Here is a 21,184-nt window from a genome sequence, read left to right on the forward strand (position 1 = left end):
AATTTTTTTAGAGAATATTAATGTCATAATTGTATTTTTTATATTGTTTATGAATTTAAAAGAATGGCAAAATATGAAATTTATATTATTTTTATACTTAATTTTGAAGAAGGACTAATATTTTGAAATAATAAAAAATAAAATAAAAGATTAATATTTTAAAATAGAGTAAAAGATTTTTTTACATTAAAAGTTTCATAAAATTTTTCCATGAAATTGACATTTATTTTTGAACTTGTCATTGATTTGTTAAAAATATATATATATGTTTGATTGGATGGTGGGGCGTCTCCTCTGACGCCATCCAATTCGTCACCCCAACTTGTCCTCCTCCGTCGCCGGCGACGAGTACCAACGAAATTCGATGATAATGAGAGCGCTAGGGTTAGGGTTTCGGGGAGCAAAATTAGGGACAGAGCCATTGGTGTTGAAGTCCGAGGATTGGGATTGGAAGTTCATGGACTGGCCTTTGATGGACCATCTTGAAATCTTCAACAACAAAAGTAAGAAATTTTTTTTTGTCCTTAAATGGCTTCTGCCATTGAATTTGAACTTGAAATTACAGTCTATTGGATCTTGTGAGTACAACAAATTGTATTGCTTTTGTCTTTATTTGAGTTTAATCGGTTTCATAGTATCTATTTATTGAGGAGCTTGAAAAATCTTATCAGCACAGGGTAATTTTTGGATGCTTATCTTCCATGTATTATTATGTTGGGTTTGGTTAGGGAATTTGGAAAATGATTTGGAAACGAAAAGGACAAAATCAGGTCAAATATGAATAAAATATATCTCCATTTCACTTATGTTGTGCTTGGTTAGGAGATTTGAGGATGTATTTGAAAAGAGAAATGAAAAAAATATGTGAAATGTGAATAAAATATACTTACATTTCACCTTTTTACTTTTGCCTTTCCAAATCTCCAACCAACCACAACGTTAGTGTACATATGTATGCTAAGAAAAACACTCTTTGGACCCTTCTAAAAGCATAGTCGACACTTCTTCAGCGTGTCTTAATTAAAAAATCATATTCATATTATCTGGACATTTTACCAAACACTTTGCAGGCGCTTCGGAAACACTTCCTTAACACTCCGAACATGTCCTATGGATGAATTACTTCATCATAACAAATGTTTTGCATTTTTCAAAACATAATTTATGCATCCTAAATATGTTTTGAAACATTTAGAAGATGAATACATCATGTGCATTGTAGGGTAATGATACATCCCACTAAAAGTGGTGCTCTAAAACACCACTAATGAGTTGGCAAGCATTTAAAAAAAAAATTTAAAAAAATAAGACACAAGCAGTGGGCCCCGTCCATTACCACATCACTAGTGGTGCTTTTAGAGCACCACTTTTAGTGGTCTCAAGCATTATTGTTTTTGGAAATTAACGTGTCGGCATATCCACGTCGTGTCGCGTGTTCATGTCTATGTTTCTTGGTTTGTGTGTTATGATAGAAAATTTGACTATTTCTTCAACTTGGTTTATAAATTTTGCTTATTATTGCCTTTCACTTTGGTAATTTTAATTTTTACTACGTTTTTGCCAGAGATGACCCTTTGTATTTCATTTGCTCGGATTTGGGGTCACTGCTGTAGCAAATGCGCAGCAGTGATTGTTGTGTTTCATTTTGTGATGCATTATGGGCTTATTTTTATGATTTGAACCGTTCATTTTGTAGGATTTGTTGAGTACTTCAAGCCTACCAAAAATCATATTAATCGGATATCAACAACTATATGATCGAATTGCATATTTTTATACTATTTTTCAAAAGAAAAACTTCTTGTTTGTTTTTTTGGTTATCAATCATATAGATATCAATATTCGATTAATATGATTTTTGGTAAGCTTGAAGTACTCAACAAACCCTACAAAATGAACAGTTCAGATCATAAAAATAATCCCATAATGCATCAAAAAATGAAGCACAACAGTCACTGCTTTTGAGCCTGCAGTTGACATTCTTTAACCAAAAATCATCCTTGAAAAGGGAAGAGGCCAAGAAGTCTCTTCAGTTATACAAAACCATATCAACCCCTAAAGAGGAGGTCAAAGAATAAACACTACAAACTCCATCAACGAAATGGAAACCCTTACAACAACAACAACAACAACAACAAAACAAAAAAAATCCCATAGTAATAACTGGGTTTATGCAAGACTCATGGAGCAGTGAGATTGGTGAACTCAACAAATAGAGGAGGTTGAACCATAAGATGCAATGAATAGGAGGAAGAAGAGCAGAGAAATTGTCGTAGAACCTGCATCTGATGAGCTTCTTTGCATTGATGGTACAGTTTTAGACCCTGTTCCTACACCCATGTAAACATCAATGTGAATGTTTTGATATGCAAAATTTTGCCATTAGAAAGGTTGAAATGTATGCCAATGGATTTTAACTACCAACATATATGATTTTATCGACACCCTAACGTACGATAAAAGCAGAATAATTTCTACTAAATGGTAATGAAGATAATAATATAAAAATAAATAAATTTTATACCTGAAGGTACTGTGTTAGGAGATTCTGGTGTGCCTGCAGGTGACTCAGCAGTGGAAGCAGCTGGTGTAGCTGGGGAACCTTTTGGCATAGCTGGGGAACCAGCTGGCTCAGGCAGAGATGTTACAAGTTAGTAGAGGACTAGATTTTAAACATTTTTAATGTCACATTTACAAGGTATGGTTTTTTATTTATATATTTTTGTTAAGTGACGTGTTGATGAATAATGAATTTCCGTCTGAATTCTTACAATTGCAGCGGCTTATCGGTGGGGTCTGAACATTGCAAGCTCTGGCAAGGGCCAGAGCCAGAGTTTGGTTGACATTGATCCCCAGAGATCATCCACCACCATTAAGCAGCTGGCACAAGCACTGTGGTTATGAGCGAACAACATTAGCAAGCTGTGTGCAGCATCCTGACTACGGTGTCGAAGAGTTCCCTGTAATGCAGTTGAGGCATGGTGACATGCTAATTATTGCGTTCGTACAACTCGACGACGACTGAGCTGCTGCTCCTTCCCAGAGCATGGTCACCATCATAGAACCACCAATCCCATCCCAATCCTTTGACGTGCCATTAGAAGTTCTTGGATTGTTGCCAGAAATGATAGTTGAATGAGATTTCTTGGTAAGTAATCTTGAAGTTTTTAGTGTGATAAGTATTGTGGAAGGAGAGACACATGAGTGTGGCTTATATAGGAAATATGGAAAGCAGTTAAATGGAGATTGGCCAGTGTGGGTGACTAAACTTCTATAGCCAATAACTTAGTTTTAAAGGGTATTCAGATGTTTGAAACTTGTTCTGTTGTTCGTTTAAGGGTTTAGGAGAATATTTGACAAGTGATTAGTTTTGTGGGTGACCAACTTTCTCAAATATTTCCTATATTTTAAGGGGTTCAAATTTGTAGACTTTCTGAAACTTCCTAAGAATACAGACTCTTACTTTTTCTAGAGTTTTTTGTTGTTCTGTTTCACTTTGAAATTCTATAGAGAATTTATTTTAATCGCTCCAAATTGATGACACCTGGCAAAAATAGGCGGCACTTGTTTGTCTGTCATTTCATTAACGCATGTTGGATCAAGAATTTGTTGAGAGAAAATGAAACGGAAATAAAATTACTTGTACATATTTATTTTTACGAGGACCTGAAAAATATTTTTTGATAATGTATTCGTATAGTATCACCGTATCCATATCGTCTTGAAGGGGTATTTGAAATGATCTAAATAAGTATACTTTTTGATTTTTTACGAAAAAATGTACAGAAAAGTAAGAAGGTGATGTGACCCAAATAAGTACACTTATCTACATAAGTGTACTTATATAGGTTATCTATGTTTCCTAGGTTTTAATTATTGACATATTGGAAACATTTGTTTTGGATCGCTAAATTGGCATTGGAAACAAACTTTATGATGTTTGAAATCGTGCACTCTGGAACAGAAACAACCAGAATATTTGGTCTTGCCTGTAAAATAACTTATGGCAATTTAACCTCTGGGTAGTCAAGCTTTATTAGGTATACGTTTACCCAGTAAGGCACATTCTGCAGCAACCATTGTCCTGTGTTCGTATTTCATAATCTGCATATTACTGAAATTCACATCTCAGACACGTTGATGCTTGAAAATTCAGGTCAGTTATGACTAGTATGTTTTATGATTGAGAGGTGTTCTGTCATGATATTAGGGGTAGAGTATTTAACTGAACAATACTCTTAGGCGGCATACACTTGATTAGACTAGGGGATTGTCTAAACATATCGACCTATCAATAATCCGGCTTGCTCAAGCCAGGACCCTAGTTTTTCTTTCCCCCCTCAGTAGGCTGGATTTGGCTAGTGAAGAAATAGCATTTATATGTGTTACATAAAGACAATCTAAGAGGGGAGTGAATTAAGTTTTTATAATTAAAATTAATAATACCTTAATAAAAATTATGAATAGCACAATAGGTAAATATAATCAATGAAATAAAAATAATTAAAACAAGTGTCTTAACAACTATGTCAGTTAATGATTTTAGCACAGTAAAAATGTGAAATATAGCTATGGCAATTTAAAATAAAATAAAGAGATAAGGGAGAGAGAGGCAAATAAATTTATAATGGTTCGGCTTCAACTCGGCCTACGTTCACTCCTTAAGCTTCACTTGAGATTTTCCACTATCTTCTAGCTTCACAGGGATGCTAGCAACCTTTTTACAAATGGAGCAATCCTCCACAGATTTTACACAGACTTCACAAGTCCAAACCCTTGGAAATCTTAAGTGATTCACAATCACTCTCAAAATTTCAAGAACACAGTGTTTGCAACACTTTTACAAGATGAAATGGTATTTTTGCTTTCAAAGAAAGCTTACAATAATTATCTCTCAAAGATAGATATATAAAATGAAGTTTTGATTTTTCTGTAAATCTCACACAAGAAAGATGAGCTTAATGCTATAAGGCTCAGTATATAATTTCTGAGAATAGATGTAAGTAATTATAGATCAAAGAATATTTTCAAGTTTTTTGTAACTTGTTTACATTAGAGACTTTGGTATATATAATGAAAATTATAGCCGTTTATAGCCGTTGTATTCATTTGAATTTATAGCCGTTTATAGCCGTTGTACTTCCATCATTATCAATTTGAATATCTTTCACTCCATCATTACAAATTTGAATATTTTTCACTTGAATCTTTTGAACCTTTTGACCTTTTGAACTTTTATAGCCGTTTATAGTCGTTGTACTTCCATCATTACTAATTTGAATATCTTTCACTTGAACCTTTTGGCCTGCTGCTGTGCTAGACTGTTTGAACCTTTGTTTTAGGCTGTTTGAACTCCTGATTTAATCAAATATTAAATATATTCTAACAACATTTAGGATAAAGATTTAGGTGAGAAATAATGGGACAAAATAAATTTTGATTTTATTTTTCTTTTTCAAATAAATCATCAAAATAAATTTTGATTCTATTTTTCTCTTTCAAATAAATTATCAAAATAAATTTTGGATTCTATTTTTCTCTTTCAAATAAATTAAAACATAATTAAATAAATCATCAAAATAAATAAGTCTAACAATCTCCCCCTTTTTGATGATGGCACACAATGATGTTTTAATTTGATTTTGGGCTCCCCCTCAAGTCATGCTCCCTGAATTCATTTCTAAATACACAGTCTAGCACATGTGTAATAAATAAGTTTTAATCAATAACATGATATAAGATTAAGATATTAAACTATAAATACATAATATCAAATTAGTTTGAAAATAAGACCATAATACATAACATCATGTAATTTTCTCCCCCTGTGACATTATCAAAAGGAAATTATAGCTCAGAATCTAGAGGAGGAGGAGGAAACTGATAGTGATAAATGACATCAAAAAATAGATAATCAAAATAGATATATACACATATATATATATATATATATAGATATAGGATTCGCCCGCGTCTTTTTTTTGTTCGTCGAAAATCGCGTCAGACAAGCGTCCTCGCTTTTGCGTCAGCTGACTGACAAAAGCGAGACGGGTCAATCAGTCAATCAGCTGCCTCAGCTCTCTCTCCCTCTTGTCGTCTTCTCCTCCGTCTTCTTCTTAATCACTCTCTTCGTCTTCTTCTTCCTCATTCGCTTCGTGAGAGAGATAGAACAGAGAGATTGAGCAGAGCAGAAAGGTTGCCAAAACTTACTCCCCTTTCGATTACATCTCTATCTCCTACTACATGGCCTCGTCCCGTCCCCTTACTCTCTTTCCGGACCTGAATGATCCCGGAAGCACTGCTGAGCCGAGTGCCCCGGCTCCCACTCTTCCCAACCTTCCTATGATGTCGATTGAGCAAATAATGGCAGCTCAATCAGACACTGAAGCCAATCATTTCACACTGACATCCTGTATAGAGACGGTGACTGCAGTCACAAAATTGGCTCACCGATTGCAGAACAGGATGAGTGAGCTCCATCAAATCAACGCCCAACTCTCTCTGCTTCAGCGCATGTACAAGGATGCACGAGCAGAAATAGGCGCACTGAAGGTCGAAAATAAAGAGCTTAAACAGAAGACCACCTCCACGGCTCGATTTGGAGCAACGTCATTCTTGGCCTTTGATAGTCAACGAGGAATCGTCGCTCTCGACAAAAACACGGGGGCAGGGGCATCAAGGGTCGCCCAAGGTGATAAAAAGAAGAAGAAAACGGTGGAAGAGGCGAGTAAGTGAGGTCGGTGTATGGCCGGAAAAAAATGAAGGGTTGTTTTGTTTTTGTATTTTTGTATATTTTTTTTTTTGTGAAATATGTTTAGTTTGATCGGCGTATGGCCGTAAAAAAAAATGAAGGGTGTTTTTTTTTTATGTAAATAGTTGTATTTTGATTTGTTTTTGTTTTTATGTTTAAGTACTGAAAAATGAAATTAAAAAGCAAAAAAAAAAAAAATTAAGCCCAAACAAAAAATAATAATGAAAAAAATAAAAATAAAAGAAATGAAGCCTAATAGCAAAATAAAAAAAAAATAAAGTAAAGTAAAATAAAATAAAATAATACCAGCAGAAATTAAACTTAATAGGACATTGGTATTGCTAGAATGGTAATGCAAATAAAATACCATGAGGATTTAAAAAAAATCAATGTATGCAAAGTTAATTTTACCTAAAGATGCAGAACCCAAAAAAAACTACACAGTTTAAAACTAATCAAGTTTAAATTCTTCCCCTTTTTTCATTTGGCAAAATCAATAGAAGATATGAACAATGAAAGCTCATAACTTAAATGTTCTCCTCAATAATATCAAATAGGATGCCAAATGTTACCAATAAGGATGCCAAAATGATACCAACATGCAATCTATTAAGGATACCAATATGTAATCTAGAAGGTTTAACAATCATAGCTCAAATATTATGTAGAATACCAAATATTGCTCATAATAGGTTAAACGCAATATAATCTCATGGAGCTAATGTAAATCCAAAAAATGAAGCATGTTCAAGGTATAGCAATTCATATGCCAAGAAAAATCATGAATTTCAATATATGGCACACATTTTAAGCATAGGCGTGATTTTTAGGCAAGAGCATCATCAAAGAGTATACATTACAAATCATATGAAGCATAATCAATCTTTTTCATATCAAAGTAATAACAGTATTAGCTCAAAGGAAATAAGATAGAATTTTTACCTCAAAAGCTTAAGAGAGTATATGAGACATACGTTAGGTTCAAAAGATGGAAGCTTTTCAATCTTCAATTTCTTTCATGAGGAGTTCATCTCAAAAGGGTTTAACAAGTATGTTAGCAAAATGATTTCTCCCCCTAAGTTGGTGCTACCATTTTCTAATGTGATTTGCATAAATATAGCATTTATAGAACAAACACTATTACTTAATAAAAATACAATACAAATCACTTCTTATCACAAACTCAAAAAGTGAAAAATAATTCAATGATCAAACAAGAGTTTGGAATGCTATTTTTCAAAAATTTCAAGTTGTAGCACATAGCATAATATGCATAAGAAAATAGTGTTATACTCTTTGTTTTATTAAAAAAATGATGCAACAATCTCATTTAATCACATAACATTATCAAGAGGCATTTTCATCAATTCAATCCACATACTCAAGTGTGATAAAACATTTTACTTAATGTGGAACACAACATGAATGTTATAAACAATTAATTTAACAATTTATCGATCAAAAGCATTTCATGAGATGTATGCCAATATAATTCATATTCAAAAGATATTCAATAGGATAGATGCAATGTCTCTACAAACGTATGATACTTCTTTTTATTTAGACATTGTTGATGAATCATAATCAATGAATTTCATAACTCATTCAAATATTCCAATGTAAAGCATATAAGTATGAAAATTTCATATTGAACATATTCTTGAGATCATAAATGTACAATTCAAAATATAAATAGTATACATATCAAAAACATACTATGACATCAAAATTGATTCTACAAAGATATGACTCAAAAAGGAATTAACATATTAGTAATAAGAAAGTTTTTTTCATTTTGAATTCTACGACAGAGTTTTATGAAAGAAGAAAAGGTTTCATCTTTGTGTGCTAAAAACACAACCCATGTACATCTTGAATAATCATCAACAATAACAAGACAATAACGTTTACCACCTAGACTAGATGTCCTTGAGGGACCAAATAAATCCATATGTAATAGTTGTAAAGGTTTAGTTGTGGAAATATGAGATTTTGATTTAAATGATGTTTTAGTTTGTTTTCCTTGTTAACAAGCACTACAAAGATGATCTTTTTCAAATTTAATTTTTGGAAGTCCAATGACCAAATCCTTTCTCAAAAGTTTAGCAATTAAATCCATATGAACATGACCAAGTCTTCTATGCCATAACCAACTATTTTTATTATTAACATATAAACATTTAACATCACTAGCATAGAGATCATTAAGATGAAAAATATAAACATTATCATGGCGATTACCAACGAATAAAGCTTTATGATCATTTGTGCTTTCAATTGTGCAATGTGATTTATAAAAAATAACTCGATTACCTTTATCACAAAATTGACTAATACTAAGTAAGTTATGCTTAAGTCCATCAACAAGTAAAACATTTTTAATAGAAGTGTTAGGAGAAATATTGATGCTACCAATACTGATGATTTTTCCTTTCTTGTTGTCTCCAAAAATAACAAGGCCTCCATCTTTGGATGACAGTGTAGTAAAGAAGGATTTATCTCCGGTCATGTGTCTAGAACATCCATTATCAAGGTACTACTTCCCTTCTTTAGCTTTGGACTTAAGGCAAACCTACAAGATGACAATCAAGTGTTGGTTTTTGGTACCCATAGTTTCTTGGGTCTTTCTTGGTTAGTTTTGTTAGACCCTTAATAATCCAAATCTTTTTAATTCTCATGTTCATATTCTTTTTGAATGGACAATAAGATATATAATGACCTTTCTTTCTACAATAATGACAAGTAATATGAGGGTGTGTCATGAGAGGTGCCTTTTCAAAAACTGTATTGAGATTCTTTTGTTTCTTAATAGGGTCATATCCAATGCCCGCTTTATTGAAAACACATCTTTGATTTCCAAGAAGCATGTTGAGATTGTTTCTACCTTTTACAAAATTTTCAAGTGTTTTTGTTAAATCATCAATATTATTTTTTAAAGCAGTTTTCTCATTAGAGATGGTGTCAAAATCATTTTTCAAAATAATTTTTTCTTTCTTTAATTCTTCTACATTACTAGATAAAGATGCAACAGATTTTTTTAACACATTATTTTTTGCACAAACTTTTCTAAATTCATCTTTTAGTTCATGGAATGCACTTTCAAGTTCTTCATAAAGAATAGTTACCTCATCTTGAGTAGAGTCTTCATCTTCAAGAGTCATGAGACACAAGTTGACTACTTCATTTTCAATTTCATCACTTGAGCATTCATCTTCACTTTCTCTCCAAGCTGCTACCATGGCCTTCTTGTTTCATTTGTAGTTTTTGTTGTACTCCTTTTTGAAAGGTCTTCTTTCTCTATAATTGTTTTTCTTGAAGTGCTTTTTGAGATTTCTACTAAACATGGCATAGCTTTCATCCTCACTGGAGTTTTCATGTTCTTTTTCATTTGATGATGCTTTGAATGCAATTTCACTTTTCTTTTTGTCTTCAATATCCTCATGTCCTTTCATGGTGATCTCATGAGTCATAAGGGAACCCATAAGCTCATCCAATCCAAGTGTGGAGAGATTTTTGGCTTCTATAATGGCCGTGACCTTTGTTTCCCAATTCTTTGGTAAACACTTAAGAATTTTTCTCACCAACTCACTGTTAGTATAAGTTTTGCCAAAAGATTTCAAAGAGTTTACAATTTCAATAAATCTAGTAAACATACTTGAAATAGATTCATCAGAGTTCATTTTAAACAATTCATAACTATGAACAAGCATATTAATACGAGATTCCTTCACTTGGTTTGTACCTTCATGCGTTATCTCAAGTTTGTCCCAAATTTCTTTTGCCGAATCACAACTTGAAATTCTATTATACTCCTTAGAGTCTAATCCACAAACAATGATGAGTTTGGCTTTAGTATTAGCTTGCAATAATTTATGATCTCTCTTATCACATTCATTTTCAGTTTTTGGTACACTAGTATTGTCTACTAATTTGGTAGGAATTTTTGGACCTTTGGTGACAATAATCCACATGGCATAATCAGTGACTTGTAGGTATAGGGTCATCTTATCCTTCCAATAACTATAGTTGTTTCCGTCAAATAATGGTGGCCTATTTGTGGCTTGTCCTTCAGCTAAGGTTGTCATGGATCGAAACTCCTAGATGGTTAAATCTAAAACAAGAGTCTAGGCTCTGATACCAATTGTTACCCAAAAGACAACCTAAGAGGGGGGTGAATTAGGTTTTTACAATTAAAATTAATAATACTCTAATAAAAATTATAACTAGCATAATAGATAAATATAATTAATGAAATAAAAATAATTAAAACAAATGTCTTAACAACTATGTCAGTTAATGATTTTAGCACAGTAAAAATGTGAAATATAGTTATGGCAATTTAAAATAAAATAAAGAGATAAGGGAGAGAGAGGCAAACAAATTTATAGTGGTTCGGCTTCAACTCGGCCTACATTCACTCCTTAAGCTTCACTTGAGATTTTCCACTATCTTCTAACTTCACAGAGGTGCTAGCAACCTCTTTACAAATGGAGAAATCCTCCATGGATTTTACACAGACTTCACAAGTCCAAACCCTTGGAAATCTTAAGTGATTCACAATCACTCTCAAGATTTCAAGAATACAGTGTTTGCAACACTTTTACAAGATGGAATGGTATTTTTGCTTTCAAAGAAAGCTTACAATAAATATCTCTCAAAGATATATAAAATGAAATTTTGATTTTTCTGTAAATCTCACACAGGAAAGATGAGCCTAATGGTATAAGGCTCAATGTATAATTTCTGAAAATAAATGTGAGTGATTATAGATCAAAGAATATTTTCAGATTTTTTGTAATTTGTTTACATTAGAGACTTTGGTATATATAATGAAAATTCTAGCCGTTTATAGCCGTTGTATTCATTTGAATTTATAGCCGTTTATAGCCGTTGTAGTCATTTGAATTTATAGCCGTTTATAGCCGTTGTACTTCCATCATTATCAATTTGAATATCTTCTACTCCATCATTACAAATTTGAATATCTTCCGCTTGAACATTTTGAACCTTTTGGCCTTTTGAACCTTTATAGCCGTTTATAGCCGTTGTACTTCCATCATTACTAATTTAAATATCTTCCGCTTGAACATTTTGAACCTTTTGGCCTGCTGCTGTGCTAAGCTGTTTGAACCTTTGTTTTGGGCTATTTGAACTCCTGATTTAATCAAATATTAAATACATTCTAACAACATTTAGGATAAAAGTTTAGTTGAGAAATAATGGGACAAAATAAATTTTGATTTTATTTTTCTTTTTCAAATAAATCATCAAAATAAATTTTGATTAAAATATAATTGAAAATCCTAAGTGATTCGTGATTAGATCAAGATTAAAATATTCCAAATCCCAAGTATCCAAAACACACGATCTAAACCAACAAGCACTTACGAAAGTGATTTAGATTGTTTGTTTTTCGGAATAAACAGTAAATCGACACAAACGATTTTTACGTGAAAAAAACTACAATTGAAGAACCTTCAATTGTAATAAAAAACCACGGGTGAAACGCCACTAATCAATCCACTATTGAAGTAAGAAAGATTATAAAGATAATATAAAAATTACCCCACTCAGTCAATTTGTCTTCGAATCTTCTGTAACTCTTTCACCACGCCTTCGTCTTGGAACTGATCAAGTCTGAAGTTGAATCCACAACTTCACTTGTCGAATGAACGACTACGTACAGAATCAAACTCCTTTTGATACTCTACGCTTGAATCTTCGGAAACCACCGAAGAGATCTCTCTCTTGAATTTAAAGTAACCAACTCCTTGATGTATGTATCTTAGATCATGATTGAAGAACTCTTCTCAAAATATCAAGGAAAACTCACAAAAACCTCAGAACAAAACTTCAAACAAAACCCTAGGACTCTTGAATGAGATCTAGGAAAAAGTAGTCCTAAAAACAACCTAAACAGGTATAAATAGGAATCCTGAGTCCGCGATCTCCGCTTGAGCGGCCAACATCCTGCTCGAGCGTCTTCAGCAAAATCTGCGTGCGACAAAACAGAGTTCCGCTCGAGCGCTTTATGACCCGCTCGAGCGCGAAATCATACCTTCTAGTATTTTTACAGACCTGACAAAATACTGAGAGACTACAATATACGCTCGAGCGCCAATGGTCCCGCTCGAGCGGGAAGAACAAAAACACAGGAAAATTACAACTTGTTCAACACAAAGTTTTGTACCCGGATTTGACAAACAAGGGACCTAACAATCTCCCCCTTTGTCAATTCCCGGACAAAACCTTTCTAAACAAATGTCCTAAAACACACGCACTAGACAAGATTAATAATAAAGAGAAAAGACTCTAAACAACTCTATTATCAAGCAATCTTGCCCTGTGATCAATCAATCCATCCATCCAACTTCATCCAACATTCACCTGTGAAATAGCTAGCAACAGACCAGAAAAACAAAACTTGTGGAACTGTATAAGAATATACCAAAACATACATAAAAGGAGAACCATGATACAATATCCACCAACTACAATAACCAACCTATCCGAATATCAACAAAGTATCCAACATATCCAAACACGAACAAGATATCCATAGGAACAAAATATCCATCTAACAAAATATATCAAAAAAAATATACCACCAAGATCACCATCACCGATTTATCTCCCCCTTTTTGACCGGGAATCAAGGAATCAATGAATCATGCACCAGGGGGAGGTGGTGGCTGCTGAAGTTGAAGTAATGAAATGATGTGGGCCAGCTGAGAAGTAGTGTGGACGGCAGTCTGCTCCAACTGACCAAGGTGACCATCAAACGCATCAAAGCGGGCATCCAGAAGGTCCAATCACCGGGTCATAGTCTTCTCAAAAAGCTGAAGCTGATCATGAAAAGCGCGAGGTGGAACAGGGGGAATAGCATCCTCCTCACCCCCGGCTGCTGCAGCGTCAAACTCAGCCTCCTCAACTAGGCCAGCAGTGGTACTTACAGAAGTATCAGCCCGAGAAGACTCCCTCTTAACATGAGCCCGACTCTGAGAAACAGTTTTCTTTGTGAATGGTCGGGAGGGGAAGGCAAACTCATCATCTTCTAACGCTCAAACCCCAAGTTCAGACAAAAGACGGTTGATCAAACAACCATAAGGAAGTCCTAACTGTTTATTTCCAGAAACACCTATCATTTTCCTAATAATCAGGGTAGCTAGATCAATAGACATGTGACGGGCGATACAAAACAAAACAAAACCTTGGTCTTGATTAATTTCGGAGGAGTGAGTGGTCACAAGGATGTTTGCACAAACAATCAGATTAAGAAGTCTAAACTCCGGAAGAAGTTCAAACTGTTTAATCAAAGCGCCCGTAGGCCAAGGACGGGAAGAACCACATAACACCTCAGTCACATTATTGAAATCACAAGTAGGACGGTCTGGAACAGGAAAATGATAGTGTTGAGGGTACACTTGATCAATCTTAAGAAGATGGCGAATGAGAGCAGGTGTAACAGAAATGGATTTGGACCGAACCCAAGTAGTGAATGAAGGCTCAAAATCACTAATTTGCTCAATATTACAGTAAAATTCTCGGACCCAGTCGAGATTTTGACGCCTAGAAAAAGACAACACCAAATCACCACCTAGAGGATCAAACAATGGACGGATAGGGATGGACTCGAAAGTGTTAGACTGGACATTCCGTTCGAGGTGAACAGTGCGAGCCTCAAAAGATTTATGGAACAACTTGTCTTGCTTAGCAGTTTAAAACCTCTCAGAATTAAAGGATGGACGAGACACTGTCGCCTTTCGGCGTTTAGGGGCCGACATGATGAGATGAGAGATGACTAAAAACCCGAAAACCCAACAAAGCCAAAAAGAAACCAAACCTGAAAAGCAAACCAGGCACAATACAGAGAACATTAGTAACATTAAACGCATAATGCATAAGCATGGAGGACAAATATCAATGATATCACTTCATAAACATGGAGGACACATATCAAGGAAATGCAGAATGCAAAAATGTGCATAATGGCAATGGTAGAATATCAATGACCTAGTGATGCTAATCAATGATATAAAAAAAACAAGAGAACTCCTATTGCAACACTACTCCATCTTGTGGTCAAAAAACTGCTCAAAATTGTAGTATAGACAAAAATTCCGCAAGCATGTGGAACACACAACCCTAGGTCCAATGGACAACACAGACTCCATACACACAAACATGAAATGCAACATAAGAAAGACAAAACGACTTAGTGAAAGTGTGTGAGAGAAAGGAAAAAAAATGAAACACAAAAAAAACCCCCAAAAACCCGAAATACAACCCCCAAATGTGCAGAAATTACAAAAAAAAACAGAAAAGAAGAGAGGGAAACACTTACCAAAGTGGAAATCGGCAAGGAAGAGAAAGAAGAACGGTGAAATCGAGCAACCAGAGCCCACTCGCCAAACCCTAGGGCGGAGAAACTGAAGAAGAGGGAAAAAAAATGACCTGAAGAGTCGTGGGAGGGAGTTGTATACAAAATAGGTCCGCTCAAGCGTATGTATGAACGCTCGAGCGTGAGTCAAGGCAAGCTGACACCCGCTTGAGCTCGAATAAGGACGCTCGAGTGCAAAAATACCTCTCTCAGAACTGAAAAGCAAAGAGCAAACTGCTGCAAGGCTCAAAAACACGCTCGAGCATGGAAATATCCGCTCGAGCGGGGAAAAAAAAACAAATTTTGTTTTTTTTAAATAAAACAAGACACTCAATATCTAGAAGAGAGACCTGGGACAAAAGTAGATGATCACATTTAGCCAACATTGACGACGAAGATGTAATAATCCACAATTCATGAATTCCGTAAACTTGCAATGTTTGAAAAAAAATGACACTGGAAATCATGAGCAAAGCAGATAAAATATAATCAATGATCATAAGCTACATGAGAATGTACAACTCAAAATCCAACATAAGAGCTCACAAAAGAAAGTGTGTGTGTGCAATCCATGAGAGGTCGCCGAGCTAGAGTTAATCCTAGTAGTGATCGGATGGCTGGACCTCCATCAAGAGTAACTCAACAATACAGAGAAAAGTCAAACCACTAGGAATCACGGGATATTTGTTAAGTAAATGCGGAGGCTCCCCCTTAATCAATGAGTCTCCTTTTTTTCTTTTTTAACATTTTCTTTCTTGTGGGCACTCACTGGTGGCATTCACTCTCAAGAGTATGGAAACCAAACCAAAGAAGAATGAAATCATAAAGGATGGCCTGGTTGGTGCCTCTGAGGTAGCCTTTTCCTAATGCCCGGACTTCAAAGAACTGGAGAAACCGTGGAAGTGAAAACATATAGTAGATGGTTAAGAGACTCAACATCACCCATGATATGCTAGTATCGGTCAATTCCACTGTAAAAGTACAAGAAACACTGTTAGTGGTCCATAGAGAACTTTGATCACTTGTGCGGAAACCCCTGCAACAATTAATCTCAAGGATGTGTACAGAATGAGATCATGAGGTTAATGAGCATGGGCATTCAAAATGAGCTATGACCAATGAACAATGAGATCTTGTAAGCAGCATGAGTAGTGTACATAAAAAGTTGGATGCAAGTAAAACAGATATCAATGACAATGAGATTATGACATCCAAGCATACATAAGGCAAAACACTTACACCTACTCAAGAAACAAGTAACACTCTAGTGATCGAGCATGACACCCAAGGTCTTTCTAAGGAACTCAAACCGAAGAAGATCAAGGGGTTTTGTAAAAATATCAGCTTTTTGATGCTCAGTGGGAATATGCTCAAGAACAACAAGGCCCTCTTCCACTAACTCTCGAATAAAATGATGACGTATGTCAATATGTTTGGTGCGAGAGTGTTGGACAGGATTTTTTGAAATGTTTATGGCACTTGTGTTATCACAGAAAAGAGTGAGAGTGTTCTGTTCTATCCCATAATCATGAAGCATTTGCTTCATCCACAGCATTTGTGCACAACAACTCCCTGCAGCAATGTACTCAGCCTCAGCAGTCGAGAGAGAGATGGCATTTTGCTTTTTACTATGCCAGGAAACCAGATTATTCCCAAGGTAAAAACACCCCCCGGATGTACTTTTCCTATCATAAGCACACCCTGCCCAGTCGGCATCAGAAAAACCAGTAATCTCAGCTATAGTATCAATAGAAAACCAAACCCCATACCCCAATGTCCCATTAACATATTTAATGATGCGTTTGACAGCAAGAAGATGAGACTCTTTAGGACTAGCTTGGTAACGGGCACAAACACCTACACTGAAAGCAATATCAGGACGACTGGCTGTGAGGTACAAAAGACTCCCTATCATACTCCTATAAAGGGTAGGATCAACATCAATACCAGAGGAATCTTTGGAGAGGTGAAGACTGGTGCTCATGGGAGTGCGTGCATGTTTGGCAGACTCAAGACCAAACTTAGACACAAGTTTTTTCGCATACTTAGACTAAGACACAAATATACCTATAGGAGACTGTTTAATTTGAAGACCCAAAAAATAAGACAACTCTCCCATCATGTTCATCTCAAACTCATGTGTCATGCAATCCGAAAAATATTTCACAAGATATTCAGCAGTGGATCCAAACACAATATCATCAACATAAATCTGAGCAACAAGAATATGAAACTTAGTATGTTTCACAAATAAAGTCTTATCCACACTACCCCTTTGAAAATCATTATCAAGAAGAAAGGTAGTAAGTCTATCATACCAAGCTCGAGGGGCTTGTTTCAATCCATAAAAGCCTTGTCTAACTTGTAGACATGATTAGGACATTTAGGGTCCTCAAACCCTTTTGGTTGCTCAACATATGCCTCTTCTCTCAAGTACCCATTCAGAAAGGCACTTTTCACATCCATTTGAAACAATTTAAAGCCAAGAAAACATGCGACACCAAGCAAAATACGAATAGATTTGAGACGTGCAACTGGGGCAAACGTCTCATCATAGTCAACACCCTCTACTTGTGTGTAGCCTTGAGCAACCAACCTAGCTTTATTCCTAACAACTGTACCATTCTCATCAGATTTATTTTTAAAGATCCACTTGGTACCTATCATATTCATGTCTCTAGGTCTGGGAACTAGAGTCCAAACTTTGTTGCGTTCAAATTGACCTAATTCTTCATGCATAGCATTGACCCAACTATCATCTAGCAAGGCCTCTTTAAAATTCTTAGGTTCAATTAATGAAACATAACACATGTGTGATACCTCATCCCGAATCTGTCTTCGGGTTTTCATTCGATCCGAGACATTTCCAATCACCTGTTGAGCTGGATGATTCAGTTTCACCCTAGCTGATGGTTTAAGCTCAGGACTTGTGGTGACAGGAGCAACAAGAGTGATGTCCCTTGGAGCACTCTTTGGATTTGAACTTACCTGTGAGGATGAAGCTGTAACAATTTCTTGTGATTGGTCTGCAGCTTCTCCTTGATTTTGTGGTTCAGTATCCAAGATTGGAGACTCATCATTGTCATCCTCATATATTGCTGGAGTAGGTGCACCTGTGTCATCTATAACCACATTGATAGATTCCATGAAAGATGAAGTTCGCAGGTTATAGACTCGAAAAGCCCTACTAGTGGTTGAATACCCTAGAAAAATACCTTCATCACTTCGGGAGTCAAATTTGCCCAAAGGCTCTCTATCTTTGAAAATGTAGCACTTACTCCCAAAAGTTTTGAAGTATTTTACATTAGGTTTCAATCCCTTCCACAATTCATATGGAGTTTGTAAAGTGCCAGGCCTTAAATACACGCGATTTATGACATAAACAGCAGTATTTAGGGCTTCGGCCCAAAACTTTGGAGGAAGTTTCTTACTAAGGAGCATGACCCTAGCCACTTCTTGAACAACCCTGTTCTTCCTCTCAACAACTCCATTTTGTTATGGAGTAATGGGTGCAGAAAATTCATGCTTAATTCCATGTATATCACAAAAATCCAAAAATGAACTATTTTCAAACTCACGACCATAATCGGTTCGGATTATTATGATACAACCAATGGAAACACCTTGTTCATTTTGGATTTTAAAGACTAAGGCCTGGAAAGCATCAAACGTATCAGATTTTTCCTTTAAAAAATTTACCCATGAAAATCGAGTAAAATCATCAACAGTTAAAAAAATGTATCTTTTACCTCCGATGCTTTCAGTGCAAGTAGGACCCATTAAATCCATGTGAACCAATTCAAGAGGACGTTTGGTTGTAAAGCTGTTCACCTTTTTATGAGGGGCACGGGTTTGCTTTCCAAGTTGACATGGTCCACACACATGGCTCAAATTCTTACCCAATTTAGGTACTCCTCTCACAAGCTCTTTGTTGGCTATCTTAGTTAGGTCTTTGAAGTTCATGTGACCTAATCTTTGATGCCACAGGTCAATGTTACTAATGATGGCAGAGTGACAAGTGAGATCATTAGTAGTAACAATCCCATAGCAGTTATCAGATGTGTGAACCCATGTAAGACAGTATTTCCCTTTTTATCCAAAATTTCACATTTATTTTTTGAAAACAATACTTCATGATGGGAATCACACATTTGACTAATGCTCAAAAGATTTGCTTTAAGACCATCAACAAGAAGAGCATTTTCGAGCTTAGGAAGACCAGCAACACTTATAGAGCCCTTACCAATGACTCTAGAAGTGCCGCCATCTCCAAAAGTAACAATTCCTCCTTCATATTTTTCAAGGGAGGTGAAGTAAGATTTGTTACCGGACATATGACGAGAGCACCCACTGTCAAGATACCACATGTGTGAATCACGTGCTTTTAGAGCAGTGTGAACAACTAAACAAGTCAGATCATCTTTTCTCACCCAAATCTTTTTAGTCTTGGTATTCCGCCTAGACATATAAGGTTGTCTCCTAACCCAAAAAGTTTTCGAATTTCTACCCTTTTGAGACACCTTACCAAACAATTCAAAACAATAAGGACGAATATGGCCATACTTACCACAGTGATGACAAATAAAAACAGGTTTTACCTCCCTTTTGTTGATCTTACCAACTTTAGGTAGATGAAGAGAGAGATCAGCCTGGTCTACCTTCAACTTTCCCTTTGCTTGAGTCTTCATGTCATATGAAGTGGAGGCCTGTCCCTTGTGAGCTGTTGCACCATAGCCTAGCCCGCTTTTGTCACAACCCATTTGTTGAGACCCGAGGATGTCTTCTAAAGATTTGGAACCTTTGTTCCACATGGCAATAGTGGCTCTAGCAACACGGAGTTCTTCATCTTTTTTACAGACTCTCTCTTCCAATGTAGCTTGTGACATCTCCAGACTTTCAAGCTTTTCTTCATATGTGGAATACACCTTTAGGAGTTCATTCCTTTCAGTTTCACAGGATAGAAGTTTTCCACATAAGTCTTGCCTATCACTCGAGATCTTGATGATATTTTGCTTTGCTGTTACAAGTTCTCCTTTCAGCCTGACATTCTCACTCTCACATGTTTTGAGCTTGAGAGAGAGTTTGCCGTTGATTTTCGACAAATTCAGAGATTCCTCGTACAGCTTTTCGTAGGCTTGTTGTAGTTCATCGCCATTGATCTCATCATTATCTTCAGATGTTTCATCATCCTCTTTTTGCTCTTCATTCTCCTTGACCTCATCCAGTTTGGCAACTAAGACAGAAAGATTGCTGGATAGTAGTGAAGGTGAATTTCCTCTTTCATGGAATTGGCTCAAAATTTTCCATGCCTCTTTAGCCTTTGTGCAATGAACAACCCGTTGCTGTTCTTCAGTAGAAATTGCTCCACGAATAGTGATCAGGGCTCTTTGACTGCTCGGATTGTCAGCCCTGTCTGTATCTTCTTCAATAGCCTGCCAGCCTTCTGGATAAAAAGATCTCAGAAAAGCCCTCATTCTGATTTTCCAAAACAGGTAGTTACTCCCATCAAAGGTAGGAGCATGATGCAGGTTCTGACCACGAGCTAACTCCGCTGGCTTTGGAAGAGGTTAAGTGAAAGTGGACCAAAATGCCATGAAAGCACTATCCCCGTCTTCTCTAGATTCAGGTTCATCGGGTTCTTGCTTCGACTCGCTTTCATCATCCCAAGTCATAGTGTAGACTTTCTTTCGATTCTTTTTCGAAGGGCATTCAAGGGCAATGTGACCAAACCCTTGACATTCATAGCACTTGACCCCTTGCCCCTTTACAATCTTCTTTTCAGTTTTTGGAGCAAGTTTTGGTGGAAAAGTTTTGGGTTTATCATTACTCTTGTCTTTTGAAATAGGGTCTCTGAAATTAGGCTTCTTTTTCTTCAAAATTTTTTTAAATTGTTTAGTAAACATAGCCGTCATCTCAGACTCTAAATCAAATTTAGTCTCTGGAGTTTTTGCAGACTCATGAGCACTAGTGAAAGCCACACTTTCTTTTTGTTTTTTCTTTGAAATCTGGTGGGCTTCATAAGTCTGCAAGTTTCCAACCAATTGATCAAGCTT

General features: G+C 35.8%; 1 long non-coding RNA gene and 1 pseudogene across 1 annotated transcript; one reads left to right on the forward strand and one right to left on the reverse strand.

Annotated features, from left to right (window-relative positions):
- Positions 1-1,961: 1,961 nt before the first annotated feature.
- Positions 1,962-3,060, reverse strand: LOC145794600 (non-specific lipid transfer protein GPI-anchored 26-like; annotated as a pseudogene).
- On the forward strand, positions 2,175-3,471 carry LOC114281702 (uncharacterized). The gene is made up of 2 exons (XR_003635990.2): positions 2,175-2,309; positions 2,564-3,471. It is a non-coding gene; the product is annotated as an uncharacterized LOC114281702 (long non-coding RNA).
- Positions 3,472-21,184: the final 17,713 nt, after the last annotated feature.

The sequence above is a fragment of the Camellia sinensis genome, chromosome 7 (genome assembly GCF_055761805.1).
Source record: "Camellia sinensis isolate YWXY chromosome 7, ASM5576180v1, whole genome shotgun sequence".
NCBI lineage: Eukaryota > Viridiplantae > Streptophyta > Magnoliopsida > Ericales > Theaceae > Camellia > Camellia sinensis.